The sequence below is a fragment of the Scyliorhinus torazame genome, chromosome 8, assembly GCF_047496885.1.
Source record: "Scyliorhinus torazame isolate Kashiwa2021f chromosome 8, sScyTor2.1, whole genome shotgun sequence".
NCBI classification, from domain to species: domain Eukaryota; kingdom Metazoa; phylum Chordata; class Chondrichthyes; order Carcharhiniformes; family Scyliorhinidae; genus Scyliorhinus; species Scyliorhinus torazame.
This window is the reverse complement of record NC_092714.1, coordinates 11492424-11507269: the sequence shown is the minus strand read 5'-3', so window position 1 is coordinate 11507269 and position 14846 is coordinate 11492424. Positions and strand designations below refer to the sequence as shown.

The following is a 14846-nucleotide window of genomic DNA, read 5'->3' as shown; positions in this document are numbered from 1 at the left end:
CGGAGTGGCTGCGGATCAGCCCCCATGCAGCAAACTTGGCGGCCCTGTTCAAACACTGGCTAGCTTACTTCGAAGGCTACCTCCGAACGGCCCCTGGCCGGATCAGAGAAGAGCAGAAAATGCAGGTCCTGCATTCGAGGGTAAGCCCGGAGATTTACTCACTTATAGAAGACGCGGAGGATTTCCCGACGGCGCTCACGTTGCTGAAGGGCATCTACATTCGGCCCGTAAACCAGGTCTACGCACGCCACCAACTCGCGACGAGACGGCAAATTCCCGGAGAATCGCTCGACGAATTCTACGGCGCTGCTGATTTTGGGACGAAACTGCAACTGCCCGCCGGTGAACGCGATCGAGCACACGGACATGCTAATTCGAGATGCATTTGTGGCAGGTATGAACTCTCCCCAAATTCGTCAGAGACTTTTAGAAAGAGAGTCGCTAGGACTCTGAGGCACGGGCCCTTGCGGCCTCCCTTGATGTGGCCTCCCAAAACGCCCGCGCCTACGGCCCTGACCGCGCGGCAGCCCCTTGGGCTCCGTGGACCCCCGTCGCGACCGACTCCCCGGCACCCCCCACCCCCCTGCAGGCTTGCGCGGTTAGAGCGCCAGACCATCCCGGGGGCTCCCGCTGCTACTTTTGCGAGCAGGCGAAACACCCCCGGCAGCGCTGCCCGGCCCGCGCAGCTACTTGTAAAAGCTGCGGCAAAAAGGGCCATTACGCGGCAGTGTGCCGGTCCCGGGGGGGTCGCTGCAATCCCCGGAGAAGAAAGAGGATAACACATCCCGACCACCCCCCCAGTGTCCCATGTGCGGGCGCCGCCATTTTGGGTCCCGGACACCACGAGGGGAGGACGGGCGCCGCCATCTTGTGATCCCCCAGCCACGTGCGATTCATGGGGGCGGCCATTTTGTCCACCCCCGACCGTGTGTGATTCATGGGGGCGGCCATTTTGTCCACCCCCGACCGCGTGCGATTCATGGACGCCGCCATCTTGGTTGACAACAAAGGACCCCAGCATAGACGGCTCCACGGGTTTCGAAGAAAGCGCCGTGACACTACTGCCACGACTGGCTTCGGTGACACTGGATCAATCGCGGCCCCGGACGCGCCAAACGATGACGACAACGGTGCTGGTCAACGGATACGAGACACCATGCTTGATCGACTCCGGGAGCACGGGAAGTTTTATTCACCCAGATACGGTAAGACGCTGTTTTCATCCATCCATCCAAGCACGCAAAAGATTTCCCTAGCTGCAGGATCCCACTCAGTGGAGATCCGAGGGTTCTGCATCACGAACCTAACGGTGCAAGGGAGGGAGTTTAAGAACTACAGGCTCTACGTCCTTTCCCAACTCTGCGCGCCCACATTACTGGGATTAGACTTCCAGTGTAACCTCCAGAGCCTAACATTCCAATTCGGCGGCCCAATACCCCCACTCACTATCTGCGGCCTCGCAACCCTCAAGGTTGAACCGCCGTCCTTGTTTGCAAACCTCACCGCGGATTGCAAACCCGTCGCCACTAGGAGCAGACGGTACAGCGCCCAGGACCGGATGTTTATCCGGTCTGAAGTCCAGCGGTTGCTGAAGGAAGGCATAATCCAGGCCCGAAATAGTCCCTGGAGAGCCCAGGTGGTAGTCGTGAAGACCGGGGAGAAGCAAAGGATGGTCGTAGACTATAGTCAGACCATCAACAGGTACACGCAGCTAGATGCGTACCCTCTCCCCCGCATATCCGGCATGGTCAATTGGATTGCACAGTACAAGGTCTTTCCCACCGTGCACCTCAAGTCCGCATACCACCAACTCCCCATCCACCCAAGTGACCGCAAGTACACGGCCTTCGAGGCAGACGGGCGGCTCGACCATTTCCTAAGGGTCCCATTTGGCGTCACGAACGGGGTCTCGGTCTTCCAACGGGAGATGGACCGAATGGTTGACCAGCACGGGTTGCAGGCCACGTTCCCGTATCTCGACAACGTAACCATCTGCGGCCACGATCAGCAGGACCACGATGCCAACCTCCAAAAGTTCCTCCAGACCGCTAACGCCCTGAACCTCACATAGAACGAGGAAAAATGCGTTTTTAGCACAAACCGTTTGGCCAACCTGGGATACGTAGTGCGCAATGGAGTGATAGGCCCCGACCCCGAACGCTGCGCCCCCTTATGGAATTTCCCCTCCCCCACTGCTCCAAAGCCCTGAAACGTTGCCTGGGCTTCTTTTCCTATTACGCCCAGTGGGTCCCCCAGTACGCAGACAAGGCCCGCCCGCTAATACAGTCCACTACCTTCCCCCTGTCGACAGAGGCCCGCCAGGCCTTCAGCCGCATCAAAGCGGATATCGCAAAGGCCACGATGCGCGCCATCGACGAGTCCCTCCCCTTCCAGGTCGAGAGCGACGCATCCGATGTAGCTCTGGCAGCCACCCTTAACCAAACGGGCAGACCCGTGGCCTTTTTCTCCCGGACCCTCCACGCCTCAGAAATCCGCCACTCCTCAGTGGAAAAGGAAGCCCAAGCCATAGTGGAAGCTGTGCGACATTGGAGGCATTACCTGGCCGGCAGGAGATTCACTCTCCTCACCGACCAACGGTCGGTAGCCTTTATGTTCGATAATGCACAGCGGGGCAAAATTAAGAATGACAAGATCTTGAGGTGGAGGATTGAGCTCTCCACCTATAACTATGAGATCTTGTATCGTCCCGGAAAGCTGAACGAGCAGTCCGATGCCCTATCCCGCGGCACATGTGCCAACGCACAAATAGACCGCCTCCAAGCCCTCCACGAGGACCTCTGCCACCCGGGGGTCACTCGATTCTACCATTTTGTAAAGTCCCGCAACCTCCCCTACTCTGTGGAGGAGGTCCGTACAGTCACCAGGAACTGCCACATCTGCGCAGAGTGCAAATCGCACTTTTTCAGGCCGGATAGAGCGCACCTGATCAAGGCTTCCTGCCCATTTGAACGGCTCAGTTTGGATTTCAAAGGGCCCCTCCCCTCCACCGACCGCAACGCATACTTCCTGAACGTGGTGGACGAGTACTCCAGTTTCCCCTTCGCCATCCCCTGCCCCTACATGACAGCGGCCACAGTCATTAAAGCCCTTGGCACCATCTTTACACTGTTCGGTTTCTCCGCGTACATCCATAGCGACAGGGTGTCCTCCTTCATGAGTGACGAGCTGCGTCAGTTCCTGCTCAGCAAGGGCATTGCCTCGAGCAGGACGACCAGCTACAACCCCCGGGGGAACGGGCAGGTAGAGAGGGAGAACGGCACGGTCTGGAAGACCGTCCTACTGGCCCTACGGTCCAGAGACCTCCCAGTTTCCCGGTGGCAGGAAGTTCTCCCGGATGTTCTCCACTCCATCCGGTCGCTGCTGTGTACCACCACTAACCAAATGCCCCACGAGCGCCTCCTTGTCTTCCCTAGGATGTCCTCATCCGGAACGTCGCTGCCGACCTGGCTGGCAGCCCCAGGACCCATCTTGCTCCAGAAACATGTGTGGGCGCACAAATCGGACCCGTTGGTCGAGAGGGTTCACCTTCTCCTCGCGAACCCGCAGTACGCCTATGTGGCGTACCCCAACGGCCGACAGGACACGGTCTCCCTGCGGGACCTGGCGCCCGCCGGCAACACACCCACACCCCCAACACCGATCACCCCCTCCCTGCCACTGGCTCACCCCGCGACCGCCCCCTTCCCGGGGGGATTGGTCCTCCTCCCGTGCCCGCCCAGGAGTAAAACAGGAACAAACAGTGCAACACTCCCGGAGACGACAGCGCCCGAGCCAGCACCTGCACCACCACCGGGGCTGAGGTGATCGACGAGGAAGACCAGACCGCCCGCTCGACTCGTGGAATCCGCGTGACACCAAGAAAGCAAGAATTTTGTTGTTAAAGAAATTTTTTTTTTCCTTATTGTAAATAGTTCTGACAAACTTGTACAAAGCTAAATGTTGGGCGAAATATGTATAGCCACAGTCCGAAATTTGTTCCAGGGCCAGCCTTGTAAACCCCTACCGCCATGCGAACCACCACCCCACCGGGTTCCTTTTTAACAAGGGGTGAATGTGGTGGTATGTGGTACCTGTGAAGCCGAGAGGCTATTGGCTGACAGGTCCCGGGTCCTGGTTGGATCTGCCGACTTCTGGCTCCGCCCTGAAGGCGGAGTATAAGATCTCGAGTTCTCCCGGCAGCCTCATTCTGTTGCTGAGCTGCTGGGGAACAAGTCTCGCTTCATAAAGCCTAGATAGACTTCATCGCTTCCCGTCTCGTGTAAGTCATTGTGCGCTACAATGACCTTCTTCATTGTTACAGAACCTGTGATTAAATATCACATTAACACACCAGGGTCATACAACCATTTGGTGGATACTTGTGATTGCAGTTCAGTTACATGTTTTAAAAGTTGCACTCCTGGCTATGTCCTTGAAATCCTTTTTGTAATTATTGTGTCATTCGAGGCCTCTTTGTCTGCCTCTCTCTGCAGATGAAATTTCTCACATTGCTCTTAAACAGCAAGGGCCTCATTGGCAAAAAGGATTTGAACTGATGTTGACGCATCAAGCCAGATGACTGAGCATTGTCACAATGCTCTGGGACACCATGTACACTTGAGAGTTGGACTTGAGTTGATCTTTGATTAACTGTTAGCTGGGTGAACTTCCCAAGTAATAACCTTGCTTCCATCATAAGTTTGTCTGGTGCAGCGATTTATGTTCCAATCTCCTGCGGCAGGGGCGGAACGGTGGTTAGCACTGCTGCCTCACAGCACCCAGGACCCGGGTTCGACTCCGGCCTGGGGTGATTGTCAGTGTGGATATTGCACATTCTCCCTGTGTCTGCGTGGGTTCCCTCTGGGTGCTCCGGTTTCCTCCCACAGTCCAAAGGGTGCTCGTTCAGAGTGTCGTGCAGACCCGATGGGCCGAATGGCCTCTTTCTGTGTTGGGGGGATTCTATGACTCTGCAGTGTTTACCACCAGTATGTGGCAGAAAAATATCAGATGAACAAAGTAGGAGTAAAGAAAGCTTCCGTCCATTTGGAAACCCGAGAGGGTTAATTGGGTTGGCTGTGGGGCTTTGGTAGTCTGTCCTTTTGCCCCTTCCTGCGGTACACAGTTGCTACTGGCTGTGGTCTGATGACAACTTCCATTCGCAGACGCTATTGTGGGCTGCCACATGTCCCTGACTTGTCACAGCAAATTTGCAATGTGTGTTAATCGCCCTTTGTTTTGACAGGGATCAAGCATGGATTGCAGTCTTCCAGGACAGGGGTGTGGGCGGGGGGGGGGGGTTGGAAAGAAGCTCAGGTTGCGAAAACGTTCTATGTGTTATACAATCATGCGAGCTGTCTCGGAAAGGCCTTTGATGTATTCTCCTCAGCTTTGAATTTCTTGACTTTTTGGGGATTAGAAATGAAGTGTTGCGCTCAGCCAGCAGCAGAGCGCTGCATAACAGGCGAGAGAAAACAACCCTTTCAAAAAAATCATTTTATCTTCAAATTTTTATTTGACAAATTCACCTCACCGAGTGTCTCGATTTGGTTTTGGCAGCATCGCACTTTTGTTGGCGTTGCCGAAGTCTGCTTTTAAATAGTTCCAGGAGGTTGTTATCTGAACCGTTTTTGTTTCTCTCTCTATCAGACAGGGGCTGGTCAAGGAACGGCTCAAAGCTGGGAGTTTTAATTTGAATTCCTCGGTCCACAGTCCCGTGCCATTTCCTTGTTGTTGATAAGTCCTAGCCAAATCACTCTGGGCCTGTAATTATGAACACGCGTGTGCCTTCTTCCCGTTTGATTTCATCCATCAATTATTAATTCGACAGACAAATGATTTGAGCGGAGCTTTCAAGTGGCAGATGTATGTGGGTTCAGAGATAGTGTGAATGTGTCAGGGTTCTATTGCTCTAAGTAGGTCAGGACAGTGCTTGCTGCATTGCATACAGATTAACCTGGCCTTCTGGGATGAGGGTGCACAATATATCTTCCCACGGTGAATTGTTTTCATACAGTTTTTTTTTTAGTTATCTCGCATGGCTACTGCTGTGATCCCTTTTCAGTGCCAAATCTGACCACAGGCATGAGTTGGCCAGATTTACTTTTCTTTAAATTGAAACTTTGCATTTCTGCAGCACCTTTTTACAACCTCAATGTTCCCAAAGCATGTTGCAGCCATTTTTGAAGTGCCCTCACTGTTTAATGTAGGGAAACATGGCAGCCAGTTTGTACACGGTCAGCTTCCACAAACTGCAATGTGATAATGGCCAATGGCCAGACGATGTTGTTTAACTCCACCCCCCCTCTCTTTTTTTCCAAATTGTTTTTTCTTATTCATCTTCACGGGACCTGGGCGTCGCTGGTTAGGCCCAGCATTTATTGGCCATCCCTAGTTGCCCTTCAGAAGGTGGTCCTTGAGGTGCGCATGCGCGGGTTCTGCTCCAGCGCCCTGCTGACCCCCTGTAGGGGCCAGAATTGCTGATCCTGGGGCCGTGTTGACGCCGTCGTGTTTCTCGACGGCGTTTCCGACGGCGTCAACACGTAGCCTCAGGATCAGAGAATCCCGCCCGGTAATGCCATTGAATGTCAATGGGAGGTGGTTAGATCCTCTCTTGTAGGAGATGGTCATTGCCTGACACTTGTGTGGCGCGAATGTAACTTGCCACTTGTCAGCCCGAGCCTGGATATTATAATGTAATTGTAATGTGGGGTTTTGATATTCAGATTCTTCATGTTTGGTGCCTCAAATTTCTTTTTCCAATTAAGGGGCAGTGTAGCGTGGCCAATCCACATATGCTGCACATATTTGGGTTGTGGGGGTGAGGCCCACGCAAACACGGGGAGAATATGCGAACTCCACACGGACAGTGACCCGGGGCCGGGATGGAACCCGGGTCCTCGGTGCCATGAGGCAGCGGTGCTAACCATGTGCCAACATGCTGCCCATTTGGTGCCTGTATGAAAAGTCGTGACTGTAGCTCAATATTGCGACTCGGGTATAGTGGGGCATCAACTCTGCTACTCGGCTGATAAAGTGGGGAATGTGTGGTTGGAAGTGAGTTTGAGGGGGATAGTGATATTGTGGTAATCTGGCTGGTTTAGTAATCCTAGAGGCCCAGGCTTGGGGACAGGAGTTCAAACCCCACCGCTACAGCTGGTTAAATTTAAATTAATTTAATAAAATCTGGAATTGAAAGGTAGTCTCAATAATATTGACAATGACACTAGCATCAATTGTTGTAAAAACCCATCTGGTTCACTGATGTCCCTTTAGGGAAATAAAAATGTGCCATCCTTCCCTGGTCTGGCCTACACGTGACTCCAAACCCACACAATGGGGTTGACTCTTAACGGCCCTCTGAAATGGCGAAGCGAGCCACTCCGTTCAAAGTCAATCAAGGATGGGCAATAAATACTGACCTTGCACAATAGCACACACATCCTGAGGTTGAATAAATTGGATCACTGGTGAGACTGATGCACTGAGGCTCACATAAAGGTCTCCTGTGCCCGGGGAAGCAGCAGAGTGGGGACCCGCTTTTCTGCTGGTGAAGTGAGTTCTTCAGTGTTACTCCACAGAAATAGTACGGCACTGGAAGGACCGACTGGGCAGAATGACAGACCAAACCAACCAACCTACCTGTGCATATGCAATCTGAGAACGCTTTTAAACCATCAGGGTTTCTCATTCTGTCCAAGTAACCATTCAGATTGGTGCGTTAGCAATGAACTGTTGCTCGTTCCAGTCACTCTCGAACATCAAGGGATGGCAAAGCAATATAATAGAAGACTTTCCTCCAATCTGTGCACCATCCGGTGCTCACTTAGAAATACGCAAGTATTATACTTACCAGTAATGTTTCATTCTGTCTACTGAGGGGAACAGGCTTTCAAAATGGGATTTCTTGCATTTGATGCACGCAGACAGTTTCTGTGCATGAGAGTTCACAGTCCTTGTACATGTCTTGCAGTGCATTGGACCACCTGTAGAGTTGGGATTTTGTTCTTGCAGTTTTTAATACTCGCCTCAATCATTGGCTATTTGTAAATAATTTTTAACTGAAAAGTGCCAAAGTAAAAAGATTCAACTTTCTTTTTGAGCCTCCCTTTACTCTCGCCCCTCAAAAACATTCATCTGATTCTCTTCTTTTGTTGTGCTTTGTGGCAACCATCATTTAGCGGAAGGGTGACCTGTAATACTTTGTCTTCTCCCCTCCCAATGTGAGTGTCAGAGGACTAAAGGTACCTACCTCAGCTTTTCCTGCTGTTTATTATATATCTTCCCAGCCATGCCCCGAAACAACATGACTAACTGTCAACACTTAAGGAACACCTGGTTTCACTAAGTCACAGGTTCCCCTGAGTGAGAGGCAGGCTCTTGTGGCAAGAGATGGGAGGGATCAAAGGCTGCTGGGTGAAGCTTTTCAGCCTTGCCTTGCAAGCAGCACAGGCAGCAACGGAAAGCACCTGGCAGACAAACAGTTTGACGCTGCACCTTGATCGTCGCCTTGGACTGTCAGCTCGAACACCTGAAAATGGCCATCAAAGGGCCCTTCACGAAGGAAGAACTATTTTGTATGATGCTCCTCCGCATGTCTCTGTCAGATCCCTTCCACTTCTGGGGGTATAAGCCGGAATCCTGTCTGCAGACCCGCCCAACGCCTTCTTACTCTGAAACCACTCAAAGCGTCACCTTTCCGTTTACTATCGAAAAGGTCTCAGGTAACTTCAAATTACTTTTTTTTCCCACTTCCTGCTCTTTCGATGGTATTGTTTTCTTGATGGGGGGCTTGTTCCGTTGATCCCGTTTTCCCCGCCCCATTTCCAACCTGCAACTTGGGAGCATCAATCAAGTGTGCCCAACGGCAGGTCAGCTGACTGCTGAGCTTAATCCTGCCTTTGCCTAACTGCTACATGCCGATACTCTTCATCCGAGATTAACGGCCAGTTGACTCGACCCATTTTCTAAAAATGTTTTCTTTGACAGGATGTGGGGGGCGTCGCTGGGCCAGCATTTGTTGCCCATCCCTAATTGCCCTTGAACTGAGTGTCTCGCTCGGCCACTTCAGAAGCAGTTAAGAGTCAACCACATTGTTGTGGGTCAGGAGTCACGTGTAGGCCAGGCCAGGTGAGGATGGCAGATTTCCGAACCCCCCGAAACGGCATTGGTAAACCTGATGGGGTTTTTCCAACAATTGGCAATGATTTCCTGGTCACCGTTGTTGATTCTTGCTTTATAAGTCCAGATTTTATAAACTGATTTTAAATTCCACCTGCTTCCTTGGCGGGATTTGAACCCGCAGCTTCAGAGCACTGGTCTGAGCCTCTGAATTACTAGTCCAGTGACATTGCCACTCTGCCCCCCTCACCCCCTCCCAGACATACCAGACCTGAGACCTTCTAACCCACTCGTCTGTGGTTAGAAATCAACTTTACCAAGTGAGTCAGTGAGGGAACCTAATGCTGCGTCTGCAGGAAATAAGGGGCTGTTTAGCACAGGGCTAAATCGCTGGCTTTGAAAGCAGACCAAGGCAGGCCAGCAGCACGGTTCGATTCCTGTAACAGCCTCCCCGAACAGGCGCCGGAATGTGGCGACTAGGGGCTTTTCACAGTAACTTCATTTGAAGCCTACTTGTGACAATAAGCGATTTTCTGGGGCTGGTTTAGCACACTGGGCTAAATCGCTGGCTTTGAAAGCAGACCAAGGCAGGCCAGCAGCACGGTTCAATTCCCGTACCAATCTCCCCGAACAGGCGCTGGAATGTGGCGACTAGGAGCTTTTCACAGTAACTTCATTGAAGCCTACTTGTATTTTTCAATACATTAAGACAATGTTTATTTTAAAATAAATATTAATTTTTGGACATTTCAGTTAGTAAATTCATATTTGGACTATTCCTTTGTTTTAGTGTTTTGATGTAAATCTCTGCCCTTCTCTGTGTCATGTTTGGCATGTTTACAAAAGCTCCTAGCATCTCGCTCATCTATTCATGATTGTTCCTATTTTCAAAGGTGAGGCGGCTCTATAAATCCCGACTGTCTAACTTGCATAGATCTGGTGTGAGGCCCTATTTAAATCTTACGTCTTCAACGATTTGTCACGTTGAAAATTTTGAATATGACGCCCTTTAAATTATTCACATCTCTTGTCTTCACAAATGATCTTGGTCCTGGATCATGTTTGAGGCTCCTTATCAATAGCACACGACAACTATTTTGAATGAAGGGTTGTCTACTCAGATTGGACGTAGCCCTGGGGTTATCCTGACATGACCTCTCACCTCCAACTGCCCTGTCCATTTTAATTTTTCATCCCACACTCAATATGTTTACAACTCAGATATTAAATAGTTCTAAGAGACGGAAAAATGTAGGCACCCTCTTCGACATCCTCATCATTGTTCCTCGTGGGTTAGCTCGTGGTGGTGTTGGGGCAATTGATCGTCACTTCCTGGGTCATCCAGCATAATCCTGGAGGATTGCTGACCCTCGATGTATTCCCAGACTGAATACTGAGAACTATATCTTGCGTTTATCAGGCTGCCTGAGCCCGCACCACGATACGCCCAATGCGCTGCCAAATGGGGGCAGTCAAATGATCAATATTATACATGAAATATAGAAATATCAGGTAGACAATCGCTGAGTCTCTTTATTCTTCATACATCGAGCAACAACTTCAAACTTACTGAGCTCTGAAAAGTATTGAGGAGATTTCCAGCTGAATATGTCGTCATTTGGTGAAGGGAAAGCTGTCTCCCTCACTCTCAGTAAAGGCCGGAAGTAAACAAAGCTCAGATAGATGTGGTCACGACAAAATAGGACTGGGGAGAGCTGAACACTGATTGAAGGTTCAACCACTCTGAGTCGTTTCAACCACCTTCAGTGAATGTCCCTGTTGGAATCCATCTCAACCTACTTCAAGCCTAACTGATCTTCATTCAGAATCCATAGGGCCAGATCACTCACAGGCACCTATCTGTCAATGTTTCTTACCATCCTTCTCTTTGAAAACCTTCCTCAATGATTGTTCATCGATGGATTCTGTGGATCTGACATCGTTCACCTTGAAGCAATGATGGAAGACAACAAGAAAGTAAAACTTTCTCTTGTTCTATTTTTTCTCGTCAGAGCCACATTGGCGTACTGTCCTTTCAGGATCAGGTAGCTCTAGCATTACTATCTTGGCTGTGGCTCAATGAGCGGCACTCTTGCCTTTGAGGGTATTGGGTTTATGTCCCACTCCAGAGACTTGAACATGTTTATCTCGGTGACAATGCTGCCAGCCTCTCTCCTTACAGATGCTGCCAGACCTGCTGAGATTTTCCAGCATTTTCACTTTTGGTTTCAGATTCCAGCATCGGCAGTAATTTGCTTTTATCCAGTGTTTGGATACAATGTTATCCTGAGGCCCTGCCTGGCCCCTTAAGTGGATGTAGAAGATTCCATTGTTAAGTAATGGGTTAAGAGACATTGCAATTAGTTGTCTCATATATGTTAAGTATCCATTAATTGACACTGATATGTAAAGGGGCTTCAGGTGGCCTCTGTCAGGTGGTGTGTTGTTAAGAGTTTTGTGCAGAGGCTGTGGGAGTGAAATAAATGGTGTTTGGTGAAAAGGAACAAGAACTTTAGACTCTTCATATCACAGCAACTAAAACGTCTAACATCCATGGCCACTCTTTTGAAGAAGAGCATGTGGAGTTCTCCACAGTGCCGCTATTTATCCCACAATCAACAACAACAACAAATTGCATCAACAATAAAACAAACAATCTAGTCATTACCGCATTTCTGTTTGTGGGAGCTTGCTGTGCCCATATTGGCTGCTGCATTTCCTCCAGTGCAATAGTGACTAAACTCTATGTACCTCATTGGTTGCAAAGCATTTTTTGGCACCCTAATATCTATCCCACCACCAACATCACATCAAAACAGACACCAGCTCCCTGTCACATCACTTTGTGGGAGCTTGCTGTGCACATCTTGGTTGCTACACTTTCCTGCATTTTAACAGTGGAAAAGCGTTCAGCCCAAGGTTGTTAAAGGTGTTAGATAAAAGTGAATCATTTTGCCTTTCTGAATGTTTCACCATTGCATTTGAGCACCTAAGAAAATACACATCGACCCCCCCAAAAATATTGAAAACAACCAAGAAGACAACTGATGGCTTACGATGAATTATGGAAGACACAGATGTACAGGGAGGTCTCGGAGTGCCATGAGTACTCCTTGTTTTTCCACTCTAGATTGTTTTTTTCTTTTATTCAGCATGTTCCTGCTGTTACCTTGTGGAAATGCATGCACTCCTGTAATTAAGATTTGTTGGATGGGAGCACCTGGCTTCTGCAGGAGCGTTCCCCCAGGATGGTAGCAGCATATCTGAGACTCGGGACATTTGATTCCATGGGGATACCAGCTGAAGTTGTGCTTTCTGCTGAGGCTTCAGACTAATTGCACTCTACGTGGGAAAATAAACATGCACAGGTGTGCATGCAAGAGAGAGAGCAGCCATAATTGCCCAAGAGAGAGACTGAGGTACAAGGCTTTTGCCGAAGAGAAAGCAACATTGGAAAATTTGAAATGCTCCCTTGATGAACTATGTTGTCATCCAGTGTGTGTTTTCCCTCACTGATGCATCTTTTGGAAGTCATAGATTGGTACAGCACAGAAAGAGGCAATTCAGCTCATTTCACCTGTGTCAACTTTGTGAAACGACACTCGTGTGTCGTGAATTGTCAGCAAGGAACTGGAAAGTTCTAATTAACTACGGAGACGTGCATTAGCTTGAGTCACTGCTTATAAGTGGAAGGATAGATAATTCCAAATAAATCCATGGTTATTCCTGGTTATCGAAATTTCGAAGACCGGATTGGATTACTGCTAAACCTTCATTTCGATAAGGAAGTAAGTTTAGCTCAAAGTAGAAGCCGAAGACCAAATTCCGGAGTAATTCTTGGTGCTATTAATAATCCTCACTCCACAAATGCATCGACATCTATTTGGACAACCAGTGCTCTGAACAATACCCAATATTCCAAATGTGGCCCCACCCTTGATCTATGCAACATTAGAATGCCAAGGACGACAATAACCAATGATAGCTAATTCTAAATCTTAGAGGTCCCTTTATTTGCCCCTAATATCATGAGTGTTCTTCTCCTGTATAAGCCCCACAAACTTAATGATATCCAGTGCCCTCTGAAGACCAAGGTCACTTAATATCCAATTTGATCCCTAATTTACGATGCAAGAGTGGGGTGGGGGGTCTGCAATAAAGTGGGGGAAACAAGCTTTAGTAAACTTGTACCATTGACTTCTAGGAATTTGGAAAATAGATACCGGAGGACGTTTGTCTCGTCAAGACAGGGAGTGTCTCTTCACATTTTTAGACTACCACAAAATCAGCGGAATCTTTAAAATGGATCTGCCGTGTATGAAAGAACTCACGGCGAAACTATCCCGCTTAAAAACCACAACCAGTACCACAATCAGCACCAAGCCGCCATTTCATTTCACTTACACCCCAGGTAATATCTTTGCATTATTCCCCTCTGCCGCTGATGGCCATCCCTATGTGGGGTTTTTTTGAATGGAATCGCTGACCGAAACTTGGACAAGTTTGGGCGATAGCGTTCTGTGGGCAATTGGCTGGCGACTGCCCTTTTTCTCTCTCCAGTGTTCCTGGTTTTGTTCAAATGAAGTCACCTGTCATTTGTCATACACCGGGGGGGAGGGTTGGGGAGTGTGCAGGACGGTGTGGCAGATTGCCACTCGTGGAGAGGCCAGAGTGCAGCCTTTGGCAGAGGAAGGCACAGGTGAGTCATGCCCTGGCGCCCACGGTTTCCATGATCTTCCCCGGTCTGTCGGCTTCTGCCGCCACCTGAGTTAAACCTCGCCCACAGAACCGGCCATTCCCCCCGGCAAAAAGTGTGAGATTGCATCAATTTGAACTGGATCAGCAAAGCTCTTTTTATATTGTGCCCATTTTCTTAGGCGCACAGTCACCAGGAGGCACATCTAAGAAGTGTTTCCAAATGAAATTTTTGGGTATTGTTATAAAATGAGAATGGTTCAGAGCTGATTACGAAGATATTTTGCACAAGTTTTTACTTATTTTTTCATGAGAGGTGGGTGGCGCTGGCTGTGCCTGAGTCAGGCGCTGCGAGGCCGATAGATTGCGCCAATGTCGTCAGTTGAGTGTCAAGAGAATTCCGATTGGGGCGGGGAAAAGCGGTGACCCAAGGTTACCTCGGGTGAATATCAAAGACAGAGGCATATGCAACAGCCGACAGCATCCATTCCATTCAGACCTCCGGTTATGCTTCATAAATTGCCTGTATTGTGCAAAGCTGCTCTGTGCTCCCAGCGGAGTCCAGGGTACAGTGTACTTCAATGGACGGCAGGGGACTCCTGTCTGGTGTTTATTCTTGTACAAGCATCACATAACAGATTATCTCAACACCGCTCACTTCGCTGTTTATGGGATCTTGCTGTGCACAAATTGACTGCAGCATTTCCTCCATTAGGACACTTCAAATGTCTTTCACTGGGACATCCTGAGGTTGTGAAAGGCAATATAGAAAGGTGCGTTTCTTTTCTTTTGTCTTTAACCCTGACTTCCCTTCTGGGACAGTTCACCAAGGGTGGGTTCTGATGGCAAGCCTTGGGCAGCTTCACATGAGTTCCAAGATGGGTGATCCCCCCTGTGTGAACATCACTCACTACAATAACTTGTTAGCTGTTGAGCGCTCTTAACGATAGCAGCTTGCTTTCAAGAGCTCGCCCGGAGTTTCCTCTTGGCCACCCTGCCTTGTCATCAGACATCAGAATGGCAGCTTGCCTCTT

At 49.5% G+C, this 14846-nt stretch overlaps 1 protein-coding gene across 1 annotated transcript in view; it reads left to right on the top strand.

Moving 5' to 3' along the window:
• Positions 1–14846, top strand: part of robo2 (roundabout, axon guidance receptor, homolog 2 (Drosophila)) — a 1628477-nt gene that overhangs the window by 455568 nt on the left and 1158063 nt on the right. The gene's annotated exons all lie outside the window — the stretch shown is intronic.